The 6365-nt window shown below is 45.2% G+C and overlaps 1 pseudogene; it reads left to right on the forward strand.

Moving 5' to 3' along the window:
• Positions 1-1083: 1083 nt before the first annotated feature.
• Positions 1084-1184, forward strand: LOC113457906 (annotated as a pseudogene).
• The last annotated feature ends 5181 nt before the right edge of the window (positions 1185-6365 follow it).

The following is a 6365-nucleotide window of genomic DNA, read 5'->3' on the forward strand; positions in this document are numbered from 1 at the left end:
TTGAGAAAGGGTTTCTCTTTATACCCCTGACTGTCCTAGAACTCACTCTGTAGACCAGGCTGACCTCGAACTCACAGAGATCTACCTGCTTTTGCCTCCCAAATGCTGGGGATTAAAGATTTGTGCTACTACCACTAGGCAAAGGAGAGGGTTTTAATGGAGGAATTTCCCAGATCAGATCAGCCTGTGGACGTGCCTAGAGGGAATTACCTTAATTGTTCACGGACAGGAAGGACCCAGGCCATAAAGGGTGGAATCATCCCCTGGGTTGGTAGTCCTAGGTTGGATTAGAAAGCTAGCTAACCAGGAAAGGGGGGCAATGTATCAGCAAGCAGTGTTTCCTCCACGTTTACAGCTCCAAGTTCCCACCCCAATGTCCCGCATTGCTGGACTGTGGCCTGGAGTTGTAAGGCAGCATAAAACCCTTTCCTCCCCTAAGTTGCTTTTGGTCGTGGTGTTTTATCAAAGCAACTGAGATGAAACCAAAACGATCAGTAAAAGTACAAGATAAACTTAGAATAGCGTGGTGGAGTTAGAACATCAGGAAGCTCCCAAAGTGTGATGGAGATAAGTCAGGAGGACACAGAAGCCAACTTGAATAATGTGCTTTCATTAGCCGAATCTGGAACAGTCCAAAGAGTAAATGCATCATGGGGACTGGAGAGATGGTTCAGTGGTCAAGAACACAAGAACAAGTGGTCCTTGCAGAGGACCCAGGTTCTTTTTCTAGCAATCAATTCTCTCTCCTTTCAACCATCCTTAATGCTACTTCCAGGGGATCTAATGCCATCTTCTAGACTTTGCAGGCACTGTATAAAACAGACATACAGGCAAACACTTAAAGACATAAGGTAAAAATAAATAAATCTTAACTATAAATATTTATATATGTAGCAGCAAAAAATTATAAATCCATTGAATATATTTGAAATCTGTGAGTGCATAGTAAGAAGATAGATATATGATAGATACATAAATGATAAATAGATGAATAGATAGATAGATAGATAGATAGATAGATAGATAGATAGATAGTCTTGCCTCAATCTTACAATAGCATGCCAACCAATGACCACTTAGCACATACTCTGGCAGCACATATACTAAAATTGGAATGATACAGAGAAAATTAACATGGTCCCTGTGAAATTGACATGCAAATTTGTGAAGCATTTCATATTTAAAAAAAGAAAATCACCATTTAGTAGCCTTTGTAGTAATAATTAAAGCAAGAGACATCAGCAGATCCTAAATCTAGTGGCAAATTTGATGAGAAATGGGCCATTTGCATGGTCTCAAGTCCCTATTTTAAAATGAAAAGAGAATAAGTTCATGGTGAAAAAGCCTAACCTAAAACCTGAGACAAGCAATTAAAGCTAACACTATTGTCCAGCTACTTGGGTAGACACAGCCAAATTTGGGGACCACAGCACAACTTCCCAAATAGCGCAGAAATCATAGACAAATGGAAACCATAGAAAACCATCACAAGCAGCCAGGCGGTTGTGGAATGTGCCTTTAATCTTAGCACTCCTGAGGCAGAGGCAGGTGGATCTCTGTGAGTTCAAGGCCAGCCTGGTTTACAAGAGCTAGTTCCAGGACAGCTCAGACTGTGCATAGAGAAACCCTGTTTCAAACACCCCCCCTCCAAAAAAAGAAAAAAGAGCCAGACGGTACTGGTGCACACCTTTAATCCCAGCACTTGGGAGGCAGGCAGGTGAATCTATGAGTTCGAGACCGGCCTGGTCTACAAGAGGATAGGCTCCAAAGCTACAGAGAAACCCTGTCTTGAAAAACAAAAACAAAAACAAAACAAAAAAACAATAGAAAGAAAAAGAAAACCATAAGCAGTTCCTGAAAAACACATGGTTTGCCAAGAATCGGAAGGTTCCAGAAGCTATAGGCCAAGTGCCAAGGTAAATCCCAAGGAAGTCGAAATTGATAGTGCTTTAGCCACAAGTTCAATTAACTTGTCCACATTGCCCACCCCAAGCTGCAGAAGCACCTTACATCCCCATTGCATGGGGGCCTACAGCACTAGTGTCTCCAGCTCTGCTGGCCAGTGCCAAGGCCAAGAACCCTGGTCCCTATGAAGACTCTGTGACAGAGGTCTTCGCCAATTCCTGTGAGAACAGAAAGACCACTATCTTCCTGGGCTATTGTCTACACAGAGCTGTTATCCCTAAATGCTATTTGTGTAAATAAATCTGAACCAGGACCTGTGGGAAAACATAAATAGCATTGATAACAGCCAGATGGAATCATGTTCCATCTGATAAATTGCAGTAACAACACCAACCGCTTGGGTGAAATTTCTACCCAAACACTTACTGACAGTTAGGAAATATCAGACGAGCACAGACTGAAGAAAGGTCTACAGAATCACTGATCTATAGTCCTCAAAGATGCTAGCGTTCTGAGAAACAAGGGGAGACCGAGGAATGTAGCAGGCTGACTCGGTCGAATGCCAGGGGTCTGTGGCTTTGTTAACCAGTCAGACCCATTGGTTCAGGGATCACGGTTCACATGCAGAGAACACGCAGCAAGGAATAAAACCCCGGAGAAGAGCTGTGGACTTCACACTGGAGTCTATAGAGTCACGTGGGAGAGCGTAGCAAAACGATGGGACAGTGTTTCTCTTATCTGTACACTGGGAAGTGTCACCTATGACCCCAATGGATGACACACTGGGTGTGTGTGGGTGCCACTGAGCTAAGTGTTACATAACTTCCCTCCAGGGAGTCCCTGGCCTCTTCCTCTGCTCCTCCCTGAACGCACTCCCCTGTAGGTCCCTCCCGGTTCCTATTGCTGGAGTTGCCATGGCTCTCAAAGGCCGTTGTTCTCTTAGTTCCTCGATGTTCACAGGACCAGGTTTTGGTTCCTGGGTGGTACAGAGGGACATTCCTCAGCTAGCTGCAATGTTCCTTTTCCTTCACTTCACTGCCTCCTGTCCCCACTCCACTCCAGCCAAGCTAGTCGAGGTCACTCCCCAAAGGCCTTGCTCTTCTCTCCCCTCTCTGCCTTCTCAGGATTCTCTTTTCCTTCATGTCCCTTCCTCTTGTCTCTCTCTGGAGAGAAAAGTCAACTTCCTGTCATCTTCCTCGCTTCTCACAGTCCCCCTGTCCCTTGGGCATGGTCAGGGAGCCTAGAACCCGCCACTCCCATGCTCACTTCCAACACCCTTAATTTCTGTAATTTGACCCCTAGCAATCACTTCCCAGTGACCAGAAAGCAGTCAGAGGCAGGGGTCACATCCTTCTCAGGCCAGCAAACCCACCACACTGGGCTGTGTCTGCTGTGGCCAGCCCTCCATCGTTTCTATTGGTTAACCTAATGGCATTGATAATAGCAACAAGTATTCTATTTACTATTTGTTTGCCAGTCCCCTATCAGGTCATTTGCTAAATGCATCCATGACTCAGGGTGAGAGGAGCAATCTACCCTTCCCTCCAGTGAGATGACATCTTTTATGGCACAAATCTCGAAGGAAGTCCACAGATGGGAGGGCCTTCTAGCGCCAGTAAACTTGGCTCACTGGAGCCACTGTCAGAGTGGACAGGGAGTTCTCTCTTAGGCGGGGCTCCCCAGGAAGGTGAGGCACGTGTGGGGCTCTCCAGGAAGGCACGGGGCCAGAGACAACCACTGACAGGGAGTAGGGCTCCGTGCTCAGCATGGAACAGTACCTGGGAAACAGCAGTATCTGGCCAGTTCCTTAAAGATCAGATAAAGAACAGAGGCAGGAGGCAGAGAGATAGCACAGTGGTTAAAGTGCTGGCTGCTCAAGCGTGGGGACCTGAGTTCCATCCCCCAGAGCCCATGTACAAAACCAGACGTGATGGTGCATGCCTATAACCCCAATGCTGGGGAGGTAGGGACAGGAAGAGCCCTGGGGCCTCACTGGCCAGCCAGCTTAACCAAATCAATGAGCCCCAGGTTCCAGGGAGAGTCTATCTCGAAAGAAAAAAAGAGAAAAAGAAAAAAAAAAACCAAGGTAGATTAAAGTCTCAGCCCTTCACAAAAAACTGCAGGCAGCTAAGGAATGCCAGGAGTGGGAGGAAAAAGTCTTTTTTCCCAGGGAAGAGCACACCAAATGATTACCCAATACCAGGTGCTCAGCCCTGAAAATATACACACAAATAGCGTTATACAGACTGAGCAAGTTGCTTTACACACACACACAACAACAATGAAAAAAGAGGTCATGAATTTGAGAGGCAACAAGAAGGGATATACTGGAAGATTTGGAGAGAAGGAAAGGGAAAGGAGAAGTTATGTAATTATATTATAATCGTAAAAAATAAATTAACTATAGCCAGGGGTGGTGGTGTACACCTCTAATCCCAGCACCAGAAGGCAGAGGGACGTGGATTTCTGTGAGTTTGAGGGCAGCTTGGTCTACATAACAAGTTCCAGAGTAGCCATTATGTACAGAGATTCTGTTTCAAAAACCTAATAATAATGATGATGATAAAATATAAAAAATAAAATAAAGTGTAAAGTTTTTAAATGTAAAAATTTTTAAGTTGATAAAATATAGTTTGTACTTTAAGTCTATCAAAAATTTAAAACCTATAAACATTATAATATATATTTGTTTTTCAGGATCAAAATAAATGTTATCAATATAAAAAAAAAGAGTTTGGCTTCTGAGGTAGGACATCCCAGGTTGACCTCTGACCCCCCCTCATATGCACACACACAACAGACACAATTAAAGAATAAAGAAAAGGGAGACACTTTGTTTACTACAATCCACTTAACAGACTCAAGTTTCATATACAAATACATTAGAAAAACAAACCAAAACATGGAACATGGCCAATTGACTGAAAGATCGTTCTCTCTGCCCTGTTGGACAGGAAGAAAAACGTAAGGCTGAAACCTGCCAGCGAGTTGGAGAAATAAATCACATGTGTTTAGATTCCTGTCATGCCATCGTGAGCCTGGCTGCTCCTCCCTAGCAGGGTCCGTCTGGTGCCTGATACCTCCTGGGCTGGTTATCTGTCAAAGGGAATGTTTGGAAGATGTGTCTGTCCATCCTCCGTTGCCAGCCCCTCAGCACCCTTGTTCCTAAAGCTCTTGCTCTTTTGCAGAGAGCTAAGCTGGGGAAATAGACGTTAGCTCACCCATGACTAAAGAGTCTCTGTCCTGAGCTGGGCCCCCTCTTCTTATAGCTCTCCTGCTCTGTTTTGTGATGTAGACAGCCTGCCATTCTGGGCAGACCAGCAGAGCAATTTAGATTGTTTTGGTGGCGTTTTGTTGTTGTTGGTTGAGTGGTTTGTTTCATTTTTGGCATTTATTTATTTATTTATTTATTTATTTATTTATTTATTTATTTATTTATTTATGGCTTTGAGACAGGGTTTCTCTATAGCTTTGGAGCATGTCTTAGACTAGCTCTTGTAGACCAGGCTAGCCTCAAACTCTGTAAGTAAGATAGTCAGAAACTCCTGATCCTCCTGCCTCTCCTTTTCCAGGGCTGGGATTGCCTGCTCTGATTGAGTTCTGCTCCGTGCAGAGGCAGTGGATTTCCCTTGGCCTTGGGGGACAAAGCTGCTATATCCACCCATCCCAGAGTCATGACTGTCCTGCACCCCAAGAACCACAGGCAAGGAGAGGACGGCAGATGCCTCAACAGGAAGTCATGGGGTATAGAACAGGCTGACCTAGAGCACAGAAGCCACCAGGAGACCTGCCTCTCCACACACACCTCCCCTTCTAGTAACAAGAGGACAACAGTCCTAACAAGGGTTCTTTCTATGGCTCACGACCTCTGCCAGGCTCTAGAGTTAGCACATTGTTACATCACTTGGTTCAATCCTTGCCCCAGTCATTGGGGCCTGGGGATTGTGTCCCTCATATTTTCAGAGAAGACTGAGTGTGAGTGAGCCTGCCTAGTCTCCCAGCTACTAAACAGCAAATTCGGTCACCAAGGCTTGTTCAGCCTCCTCTTCTCCTCTCCAGGGGTCTTGAGTCATCTCATCCTTGGCTTTGACAAGACAGTGACAGGCGTGCATGATGAAGACGTATGAGGTCACATATTGGGTGACCTGGGGTATCTTTATCACCTTCTCCATGTAGTCTTATAACAGTATACCATCCAACCCCTCCTCCAGGAAGCCTTCCCCGCTGCCTGCGCACAAGGAGGGAAACCCTCATTTACCAAACCCTCCCAGGTCCTTTCTTGGCCCCTTTGATATTCAAAGAAGAGTTCAAGGCCCAGAAGCCTTGGCACTGACTGGTTGAGATACCAGACCCTCCTTGAAACATGTATCTCTTGGTGTGTACATACATGTGTGTACATGTAGACAAGTGTGTATGGAGGCCAGAGGTCGGCCTCTAATATCTTCTTCAATTGCTCTTCA

Source organism: Microtus ochrogaster, linkage group LG9, assembly GCF_000317375.1.
Source record: "Microtus ochrogaster isolate Prairie Vole_2 linkage group LG9, MicOch1.0, whole genome shotgun sequence".
Taxonomy (NCBI): domain Eukaryota; kingdom Metazoa; phylum Chordata; class Mammalia; order Rodentia; family Cricetidae; genus Microtus; species Microtus ochrogaster.